Source organism: Cimex lectularius, unplaced genomic scaffold (genome assembly GCF_000648675.2).
Source record: "Cimex lectularius strain Harlan isolate CLEC.00 unplaced genomic scaffold, Clec_2.1 scaffold39, whole genome shotgun sequence".
Classification (NCBI taxonomy): Eukaryota; Metazoa; Arthropoda; class Insecta; order Hemiptera; family Cimicidae; genus Cimex; species Cimex lectularius.
The window spans coordinates 2,240,613-2,253,017 of NW_019392653.1; positions in this window are offsets into that span (position 1 = coordinate 2,240,613).

Sequence of the window (12,405 nt, forward strand, 5' to 3'; positions counted from 1 at the left end):
CTTAATTGATCATATTTGGTCATGCCACGAGCACGTAGATATAAAGTTCCTTGCCAAATTACTCAATTGCAATTCTGTAATTTTAAAATAATCTTAACTTAGGAACTAAAAAATGATTTTACAATAAAACTTAAGGACTAAGCTTGACTATTCATTTATTATATACAATCGCGCCCGAGGAATATCGAGTCCTCAGGGGTGAGTGTGTGAAGTCTGGAGAGTAAGTTATTATAGAGAGAGAGAGAGAGAGAGTGAGAGGGNACAGACAGAAAGGGAGAGAGAGAGAGAGAGTGCACATAATGAGGAATAGAAAGAGTGATGGCTGAAAGGGACAATGGAAAAGTGTCACAGACTTAGATAGATAGATAGATAGATATAGATAGATAGAGAGAGAGAGAGAGAGAGAGAGAGAGAGAGAGAGAGAGAGAGAGAGAGAGAGAGAGAGAGTGGTGTGGGTTCAATCAACCCCGCCCTGAGAAATATCGAGTATTCTGGGGGAGTGAATATGACCAGACTTCCATGTTTCTATCGAGTATTTTGTTTTTTTAAATTTATTAGAATGAATGTATTTATTAGCGTGAAAGGAAGGGATGCGCCTGACCCCGAGAAATATCGAGTACTCTGGGGTGAGTGTGTGAAGTCTGGAGAGTAAAAGTGAGTTATTAGGGAGAATAGAGTGGGTTCAACCCCGCCCCGAGAAATATCGAGTACTCTCGGAGAGTGAATGTGACCAGGCATCTATGTTTGTGGTGATTTATATGTATTGTATGTTTTGTTTCTATTCTGTATTTGACAACCTAAGGTACAAACGATAGGCTATCATTTTAGGATATCGACGTAGTGCACATTTAAAAACAGAGAGTCAGAAACCAGATGGAAACGCTCAAATGGCTGCAGTTAAAACAAAATACGCGCGAAAGAAGAAAAAAAGAATGAAAACACGCAGCGGGTCGGCGATGACCTCAGCTGTTTGTCGGCCCATAAACTTTCCACTTTATATAAAATGGGACGTATTGAATGAATGAATGAATAAAGGCTTTATTTACACAAAGTATTTACATTAACTTTACATTTCCAAAAAAAGCTAAATTGACAATGGCCTTAGCCGTCTGTCGGGTTGCTTTATAAATTTTTGAATCTTGAATGAATCCCTATTTTTGTATCTTTAGAATGACATTTGATTTTAAAAATTGAAGTGGTCAACCAGATATTTTCCGTACCGCAGAGCGTGAGTGAGGTACACCACAAGCTTCCTCCAGTTATCACTTCCTTTAAGGATTGCAATGACTTCTTCTACATCCAGCTTCAGTTTCCAAAAGTACCTTTGGCGGAACTCTCTCAGAACGGGGCATTCCTATGAAGTGGAGAGTGTCCTCTGGGAAGTTGAGATTACATAAGGACCAAATGATGGCGCGGACCTGTCTCCACGGTTGGCAGTTTAGCTGAAGCAATTCACCCCTCGCCCTCAAGACCAGAGACACCTCATAGGCTGTCATATTAGAGCACTCCATGTATTTTCGCTCTAAGTCAAAATCCTGCCTTGCGTACAAGTTGTGATGTAAGCTGTTTCTCGAACGGGTTACCAGGTCTTTCCTTTTGCTCTCCTCCCATTTTTTTATCAGGTCCGAGGATTCAGTTCTTTCCTACTTACTCCTTCACCGTTTAGTCTACCTAACTCTGACAGCTGCTTGTGCCATAATATGCCTTTATTACTACGTCGGCCAAAAACTGCGTCAGTCTGTCAGATGTGTGATACAGTACTTTCCTTATATATTTCAAATGCAGGCTCAAAGTGTGACTGTAGAGTGGTGGGACCGAGCACTCAATATATAAGATGTAGTCTGAGGTGCTAAGTGGCAGGCAGAGCAGTTTCTTGATGAAGTATTTCTGGACCTTTTCTATTTCCTTCAAGTATAAGTAACCCCAGATCTGTGCACCATAACATACTACAGACCTCAGGGTGCTGTTGAACATCACCATCTTTTTCTCTAGTGGGATCTTCTTGTTGGTCATTATTTTGCGCTAAATGGGACGTATTTACGAATGAAGGGTTCGTGTTTATTATGTAGGATTTTCCAAATATTTTAAATTAGGAATTATCATTAAGATTTATATTTAATATAGAACAAACTAGCATGAAACGCTAGGTTATTACGAATTGTCACTTGCGAGGACGCTATGGCGTGCTTATTAATCGTAAACTATTTTACTTTTCGTTTAAAAAAACAATTTCTAAACCGTACCCATTTGTTAATAGATAGATCTATAAATCATCCACATGCCCCGTGACATAATAAAAGCATGTTAAGGGGAGTAAAAGGTGTTTATAATTCAACGGATGTAAAGAGGACTGGGTACAGATACATGGGTAAGAATTAATCAACCGGCTGACGGTTGAATAGGAAAACGTAGCGTGGGACAAGCGGGGCAATTTGGTGTGTGGTCACCGCTGGTGGAAATATTAAATGATGCACGCCTAGGACAATGGACGATGGAATACCAATGCGTGATAAGCCAGGGGACAAAGGCAGTAATAATTATATATGGACATGAGGAAAAAATTCCAGGTCGTGGACCTGCCCATAAGTCAACGCGATGACAAGTGCTTTGGGCCGAAAGGACTTCAACGTCAAAATAGAACCAATATTTATTAAAAAATATTTCGTTAACATTAATTAACAATTAACTCTTATATTGTAGAAGAATCCTTTAATTTTTCGCGGTAGTGGGTGCTTAAATGAACGAACAGTTACGCAGCCAAAGCATAAAACCCTAAACTAGCTTTCCTAATAATATAAAATTACTTTAAATCGACAATCAATGAATAATTGCGGAAAGCGTTTATCTCAAACGAATCAACTGTTGAATATAAGTCAAAACCTTTCATACAAGCTCTAACCCACAGGGCAATCCAGCAGAATTTTGATATAATAGACGTTCAAATAAAATTGATTGAAAACAAAAAATAAGATAAAAGAAACGTTGCGAAAACGGTTTTCCCCGGTGTTTGTTCAAGGCCTGTTTCTGATTTGAGGGTAATGGATTCGAGGCATGTTTCAGATAAAGTCCTAAGTGGTTCTGTATTTGATGTGTGCTTGATCAAGAGGCCTGGTCAAAGAAGAACATCCATCTGCCCCCGCCCACCTAGGCAAACATAATATAACTAAAAGGCTATACCGGCCGCAGGATCTTTCATGCTTTTCTACCATACCCGAAGGCAAACATAGGCATACGGGGAGCAAATAGGATGCCTGGGAGCAAACAGTTTTCATCCTGCGGCCAGATTGGGGCCTCATGAATTTTGCAGATTTTTTTCCAGACGAGTTGAGCCAATTGGTCGGTCGAGCAGAAAAAACAAATACACAACAGAAAAAACAGAATGTAAGATAAAGTGGTTCATTTTATTCAAAAAGCATACTTAATTAGATTTACAACACAATTTGGGAACTCAATGTAATGCCTAAATACGAAACTAAAGGAATAATTAAAATATTCAAATATATTACTAACAAAAGAATGTGTGCAATGAAAATTGTAAAATAAATAGTTGAATTCTCAGTACGGTGAGAGATATCTATTTCCAAGATCCATTCCATTTGTCGCCGAGAATCAAATAGATTACATGACATTTGAAAAAGTGCAAAAAGGAGAGAAAATTCAAAAGGTGGGATTTAGGTGGGAAGTTAGTGTCCGAGTGGATCGAGGTCATGATAGCTCAAGTGGTAGACCAGCGGCGTATCTAGCCGAAGGTCGTGGGTTCGAATCCCGCTTGTGACACTGACTTTTTTATCTCAACTGAAAACCTTAATTAATTGAAAGATATTAATAGTCAAGCGGATCACGAAAAACAGTGAATTTAATAAGTTAAATAAAAAAAATGAAAAAAAAGCTTTTCAAATGTAATAAAAAATATTCCATTTTTATGTTTATTCAGAACATAAAATAACATTCATTCCTAGTAAATTTAAGGTCCCGTAATGTATCAACTACTGAATCATTGAGAGCTTAATATTTTTTTTCTTTATTTCTTTACTATCTTGCCATTGTACAGAGCTTAATATAAAAGTAAAAATATAATTTGTTTAATGATTTAGTGAATTTGGTCAAGGTTTTAACATAAGATTTTAAATTTTTCTAACTGAACTATTCATTAACAATATTTAACAGCAGCGAATTAATTTATTGTTATAAGATTTTTAAGAAAATGAAGAAAAAGAAAAACACTTAAAATCGCCAATTTCTTTTGTAAATAGAAACTAATTATTCGTTTGTTTTTATTTTTTCTTTACAATTTTGAATATTTTAACATTGTACCTTCATTTATCTATTTCATTCATATATTGTACAATTTTTATACGCTAAATGTAACAAGAAGTATTACCACGTAAGGCAGAAAATCATCGGGTCATCCGCGCCGGTTCGCCCCCTACTTAATTGAAATGTGTCATTCCTTGGCTCCATAAAGCATGTAGGAATGCCGCCCGATATGAGAATTATGCTTAAGCACAGCAGGGAATATTTGGTTATTGCTTCCCTATCCTGATTTTTGGAGGAAACTGGGATCTTTGGTTGTATTTGATAGATAGCCCGTTTTGCGTCTATTTATTTGTATATTGAGAGTGATTGTATCTATAAGAGTGAATGTTGGGTGGCAGAATATGACGTACCCCTTGGACCATATAGTAAGTTATATGTGTAAAGGGTTGTGAATTATGATGAAGACGTAGAAGTTTATTTATTTGTACTTCATACAATGCACATTTTCTAATCAGTACTCACTAAGGATGAATCCTATGGAACAGATGAAATGGTAGAGTGTACTATGTTCTCTTTTCTTTAAAACATAAATATATCTAGTTCGTAGTTTTTTTTTTTTAAGCAGAAAAGTCATTAAACACAAAGAAACAATACCCAAAATGAGGAAAAATCAAATTTGATAAACTTTTTTACTGAGATTTTTACTTTTGTGACGATCTCAAATTGCGTTAAACTTTTTCAGATCTTTATGGAGTGATCAATCGAATTTTTCGTTACGAAAATCGCCTCAGTTTTTCTCCTCAGAACTGTGATCTATTCTTTTTGCACAAAATTTATTTGGGTTAAATCAAGTTTGATATAATTTATTTTTGTTCCCTTCAAAACATTAAGGCTTTTGTTTGCGAACAGTTAAAAATGAGGTCGTTAATACACATACACTTTCGATGTCACTATTGATTTGGTTAATTGTAAAATTAAGCCCCATTTTTGTTGGGTATATACATATATTTACATCAGCACAACACATATATTTACCAAAATGGAAAAATCAATGATGAATATGGTAAATAGAAGTGGTCCTAACATCGATCCATGGCCCATACCGCTCAGGTTGGAATGAAATACAAATAACCCCTTCAGAGGCCTGGACTCGATCATAAGTTGTTGTTTGGATTATTTATGAGCAGAAAACAACTATGGTCATCACAAGCTATATGAATAGAAACTTTCAGTTTCATTCTCTTTTTACGTTATTAATTTTTAAAAATTGCAGCTATATTTTTCCGAAAATAATAGGTAAGTAGTTTAGTTGTTATGGAAATTTTCCAATTGAAAAATTACAAAGGCAAAAAAATATATAAAATTTTAATTGAAAAAATATGCTGAAAATACAAAATATATGATGATATTTAATTAAATATAATGTCATATTATAAATAAAATTTTAAAGACCAATCTATTTAAACTTTTCAAAATTAATATATTTGGTATAATAATTCAAATAAATAAAATGATATAAAATGGAGTAATATATTTATGTAACTTATGGGAATAGTTGGTTTATTTATGAGTCTGCAACATTTATAGTTATCGCCGGCCCACTTCTCATAAGAACTTTCTGCATTTAAATTCTTTTTCGTGTCTTTCAGAATATATAACTTGTATTATCAAAATTTATTCGTCGATATATATATTTTATGTCTTATTCCCTTAAGTTTTGGTACATAAATTTCAGACAGAAGTCCATTTCTGGTGAAGAATGAAAGATGATGTATATAAGTTGAGTTTGCAAAGCGGTTCAACTTCCGGAAAGCTCGTTTGATGGAAAGTTAGCAGGGCGCTCCGTCCCATTGGCCAAATTGAATCAAAAATGACCCTTCCCCGGAATATGTAATTCGGTTTGATGAATGAATTTTACGCTGAGGATGGTCGTGTCCGGGGGTGGGAGTGATTGATGGGGCCCTTCCGCGATCCTCGTGACTGATGGTGGTCGCAGGGCCGTCCGGATCGGCCGAGCTGTCCGAACTTCTGGATCTTTAATCCCCTCTCATTGCGGATTCCTCCGGTTTTTCGTCCTTAATGGACTCGGCAATGTTCTCTTTGTCGACACGTCCCTCGGATTGAGTTATCCCACTACGTGATAAATGAAGCCGAGCATTTAGAGATAAAGTCGGCGGGGGGCCCTTTTAAATTGATTCTTATTTTTGGAGGAGCGGGGATTTGTCTCAGGACCGTGGGGGACTTTTACAAATTCCGTACAGCTGTATAATTACGCCGGGTCGATTCATTCTGCCGGCTTTAATAAACCATACTGAAAAAACAGTTAAAAGCCCTTCATCAATTACACGTCTTCTATTTAAACCGGGCTATGGGAAAAAGGGACTTTTACGTACAAAACCATTTCCTACTTTTTTTCTTAATTTTATTTTAAGAAGCAAATACAATTGTATGCACAGTGACCCCAGGTCAATACCCCATATTATTCACCACGCAAATAATTGGATACTTACTTGCCATAAGTAGGCTTATATATTACACTACTGGGGAAAAATAAAAAAATCCTACTACAAATATTTCCTGATACGAATAAATAAGTCTATGTACGAGTACCTAGTTTATTTAATAAATTTAATAAATATAACGACATATACAATAAACATAAATAGATATATACAAGGTATATACTGGGGAAAAATAAAAAAATCCTACGACAAATATTTCCTGATACTCATAAATAACTCCATGTACGAGTACCTAGTTTATTTAATAAATATAACGACATATACAATGAACATAAATAGATATATACATACAAGTATATTTGAACTGCAACTAATGTATTTTGGGTAAGAAAGGTATTGGTCGAGGAGAAAAAACGATATAAAATACGAAATTTATGGTATTTGGCAGGAGATTTAGTAAGCTTTCAGACTTTTTTCTCTAGTTTGGCTAATTTTCCACTTCTCTTAAAATTATTTGCCGTAGAAGACAATTTATAGTGGTTTCGACCTAACGCACTAGAACAGAATTACGGGCTATTTCCAAAAAATCATATGTCCGGTTCTATTGGATCGATTTTAATAATTCAGTGCTCATTTTTCTCGCGTTTCAAAGAAAAATGTAAAAAATGGGGGTTCTCATTTAAAATTAAGCATTTGAGGTCGAAAAAATAAATCTATCTTACATCAACAAACTACATGAAAAATGAAGGGGAGGCGCAATTCATGAATGACATGATTCATAAATGTCAACATTGTAAATCTGAATCAAGGTAATATTAATGTATGCTTGAAGCACCAAAATCTAATCAACGCTTCGAGAACTAATCGTGACCTTATGAAGCAACAATGAGACCACTACGGATCGAGGAATAGCCCATGCGAGTTGCCAATTAGCACTCCGCATGGTGAGATTATTTGATATTATTTAGTTATTGTTTACCTTATTCATTCCTTATATTTATTGTTTTTAGAAGTTATCACTATACATAACACTTAGGATAAGGTTATAAAAAATTTAATCGTATTTGTAAAGAATTTATGGATGATGAGTAAATGCTGAAATAACTTGCTTAAGAAAAAATTGCTGTTCAACAAGCCTACATGGTACCACATATTTAACAAAAGTAAAACGAAGGAGAAAAATGTTGAACAAAAACAAAGAAAAATGTTTATATATTTTGAACAGACACTGGTACAAACAATATGCCTAAATCTTAATAAAACTTGCGTGTTACATAATGTCTACAGAGAAGCAATATGCTCTACTCTTTTTTACTTAAAATTAGTTAATAATTTTGTTCAAAACTTCCTGTGTGTTAGCTATTAATTAACTATAATAAATTTGAAACATCTTATGCAGTGATTTAGTGATTTACAAAAGCCTTAAATAATTCTTAATAGTAGGAAATGGTTTCGTACGTAAAAGTCCCTTTTTAATTGTTTGCATATTATTTATTTTTTTAAAAATATTTTTTATTAAATATATGTATATAATATATAATGTATATATTGCATCTTGGAGGAGTTTGATGTTGGCCAAGGAGAGTGAGGCATTTGGTCTTGGCCATGTCTTATCAACAAAAAATAGGTTCATTGCCCAACATAGACATTCCTGGTGTTTGGATATAAAAGTTTTCATGGATGGCCTTTCCTACAAAATCAAAGCCGAAGACAAGTGCGTAGCTTACGACGAAACGGTCTTTTTAAGTTTGTTCCATTTTTGTTAAATTGTAAGAGGGAGGATTCTTCTGATGAGAGAATAAAATCCCACTTAACAAGACAACTTTCTAATATAAAATATGTAAAGAATTATTCTATTGACCCTTCTCAAAAAATTTATGCTAATTCTTAAAAAAAAATGAAAAATTCATAAATTTTCTCAAAAGGGGAAACAGAAGAGCGTGAAACTGGTTCTAGACTAAAAATGTTAAACACTCAGAATTCATCATGAATGTTATTTTAATAAACCAAATGAGACTTCAATACATGGCTGGAAAACCCATTGTTTGTACTTACAATCTACATTATATTACATACTAAACCAGTTAAAAATAACAAATAAAAGTAAATTTATTTAATATAATATTTATCTCTATTTTCTCTTCTCTCTGCCTCTCAGTCCTACTTGCAATTTTAGTTTCTAAATTCATCTTCGTGTTAAATTTGTACCAAATCTTGTAATAACAACCCTTATGTATTTGCGAAAATGCTTAAATTAAGTAACAAGTACTACTACTACATTTTGCCTCTTATATGGCAAACATTGCAATGGTTAACAGCACTTTTATATGCGGATCACATGTTGATATGAAAAAATATTCTCCAAATAAAAGTTATGAATAGGTATACATCGGAAATTAACTGTAAATTTGTCAAAAACAAAAATTATGGTTTTTAGAGAAAAAGGAGCTAAATTGCGAAAATCGGAAAGATTCCGATAGAGGTTATTGAAGTTGTAAATAGTTACCAATTAGGGAAAATTTTAACTTTTTCTTTAGAGTTTATTTCAATAAAAAAGTAAAACCGCAAAAAAAAATCTACTTAATACTACATATTTTTAAAGCAGTTATTTGTGCATCTGTTATGGTAATCAAATTTAGGATTAGAAAAATTACTATGTTGAAAAAGTGTTAACATTTTTTATTGAAAACTGTTACCAAATTCAAAACATACACCAAATTATGTGATAGCTTTAGCAACGCAAATGGATCCAATGTATAAAATTACGCTCAATTTCCGCTTTTCTTTCGTATTAAAAGTTGCTTTACCATCACGTTGATCATTAAATGTTATTAACAAAGGAATATATAAAAAAAAGTTCAATGGATTGGCTAAACGATTTATTGTAGCTTTGGATGAATCAATTATCTCAGTAGATAGATTGAGAAGCCTATCTCTTTAATGTAGCATGTAAAAAAAAAAAAAAACATTGGTACAACAAGCAAAATATACTACCTCATCAAGAAATACTTCCAAATGCTATCCGTATATTACAGATACAAAATGACTTTAACTAATGGATCAAATTAATGTTCAATATTAAGGGAAAATGATAAATTTCAATGTGTAGAGATTAGTGACCGTTAATCGATAGTTATTCAGATATCGTGAGATGCGCTCTGGTGTGATGTAGGTTTCAGAAAAACATTTTCTTTATCGTGCCAACGTTTCGATCTTTTATTGAGATCATCTTCAGGGCCTGGGATTTACAAACAATGTTTACATTTAACAATTACATTTAGGATGTAGAAAAGTGAATTTATACAATGCAAAATATATTTTATATTCAAACAAAGTATTTCTACTCACTCAAAGTGTTTGTCTTCTGTGTAATTGTGCCATTCTTGTGTGTCGTGTTGAGAGTGCCAGTGAGATTTTGCTGTTTTATGTTTATATATATTTGGTTTTGAAGGGGTGGGGAAGGAAAGGACCGCAACTCTCGATATCTGAATAACTATAAATTTCAATTTTAAACTGTGGTTAGAAGTATAAAATTACAATTGTACTATCTCCAGGAAGAAAAAGATGATCTAGTTCATTTTACCTGTAATTATCCAACAACAAAATTAAGTTGAATTAATTGTTATGTTAACATTTAATAAAGATTTTATTTTATTCGGTTATGAAGCATGGAGTTATCGAAGATTAATAACGACTTTATATAAGTTTTAATTTTGTTATGAAGTATTAAAATTATAACAATTATTAAAAATAGTATTATAATAATGAATCATGATGATGAATATGATAGTTGNTATAATATATACATAATATATTTGTTTGCATTGTATAAATTCACTTTTTTCCACATCCTACATGTTTTTGTTAAATTTAAACCATGTTTGTAAATCCCAGGCCCTGAAGATGATCTCAACAAAGATCGAAACGTTGGCACGATAAAGAAAATATTTTTCTGAAACCTACATCATACCAGACCGCATCTCACGATTTCCGAATAATCATCGACTAACGGTCACTAATCACATTCTTATTTAGTTGAGCAATGCTTCATTCTATGAGTGGTACACATATTCATAACACCCATTATAAATTTGTTACATAATATTTATTTATATATTTACAAGTAAAATTCTTCCCACTGATTTTGAAGATTTATTATACCGAAATTAAGGCCTTTTACTTTTGCCTCTGATTACCGGACAATGTTATGTGGCGTCCAGACTGTCACATTGTATTTTGTTTCTGTTTTGTGTATTTGTTTTTTGTTCAATTTCATTGACAAGTGAAGAGGCCCCTGTGGTAAAGAAAGAGAAGGCTAAAGATGTTTGCCAGCCAAAAACCCAAAAATAAATCTTGATTTATTAACCCCGTAGCTTAATAATGATGAGACATTAATAATATAAATAATACGCGAGAAAAAATGCGTTGTTTTATCGCAAAATGTTGTCTCACCTATTGCTAAAAATAAATAAATAAATAAAGACGATAGGATCATGTATATCAAAGAACATTCAATGCTTTTAAAATAAAAAATTGTTCTATTTTTATTCAAACAACAAGCGTGAACATAAAGTGATATACTTTCAGCTAAAATAGAACAACAAAAGTAGAGCCATGAGATATCGCTTTTAAAAACTAGCAAACGTTAGCATTACATCAATTATCGGATTAACGGCGAAATTTCATGTGACCTGAAGGGTTCTTGTAATGGGAGGTTGTGGAGAGGGCTTGAACAGTAGGGTTAGGATGATTTCAAAGATTGGAGGGTAACTTGAAGAAGCGGGGACCGATCAATGTTAAGGCCATTGTGGATTATGAAGCTAGAGACGTAGTACGAAGATTGGAAAAATTCTTGTAAGGACTTTTACTTGAAATATTGGACTAGTATGGAATTTGAGTTGTTTGTTACCAGCATTTCAAGACTTTCTTGTTGTCGATATAATAGTTATTAGTGAGCGTAGTTAAAACATTATAATTTGTATATAGCCGGGCTGGTTTAGAGAATATCAAATGGGCATATAAATAATGTGCGTCAGGATTTATAAGAAAGAGAGAATTCAGGAAATTTTGGCGTCCATTTTTGCATATGTTTTCACAGCTGTCACCTGTCCAGACGGTCCTTCGGCTCCCGGTATGATACACGTTCCTCGAGCCTTTCAAATTCCGATTTAGAGCACACTCTACAGTCGCAATAACTGAATCGGTTCTAGTTACAAAAACACTGACTACTATAATGTAGTCGCATAAACTACAGAATTGGTTTCACTGATGTAAATATAGAAAAATAAAGACTTCACTGTTGTATCTTTACTGCAGGCAGCAGTAGTGTAGGTAAAATGACGAACGACCGGAATGTGGCCTGACCGTTCCACTCAGCCAAACCATCAGATTTAAAAAAATTGCTCCAAGCTAACGTTTAGTAAATAAAGTAGTAGTAATAAAGACTACAAAAACCGATTTTGCTTTACAGGTTAGGGATGACCTCAAAAGACGAATAAGATCACGTCCATCACTTCCCGATACACTCCACGTTCTTGCAATGACTCTTCGTGAAGAATGGGCTAACCTCCAGCAAAGAGACATTTGCAGACTGGTACAAAGTATGCCGAGGCAATTTCTAGATGTAAATAAGGCAAGAAGAAGAAATACGCGATATTGAAATGATAGTTAAAAATCTAAAAGGAAA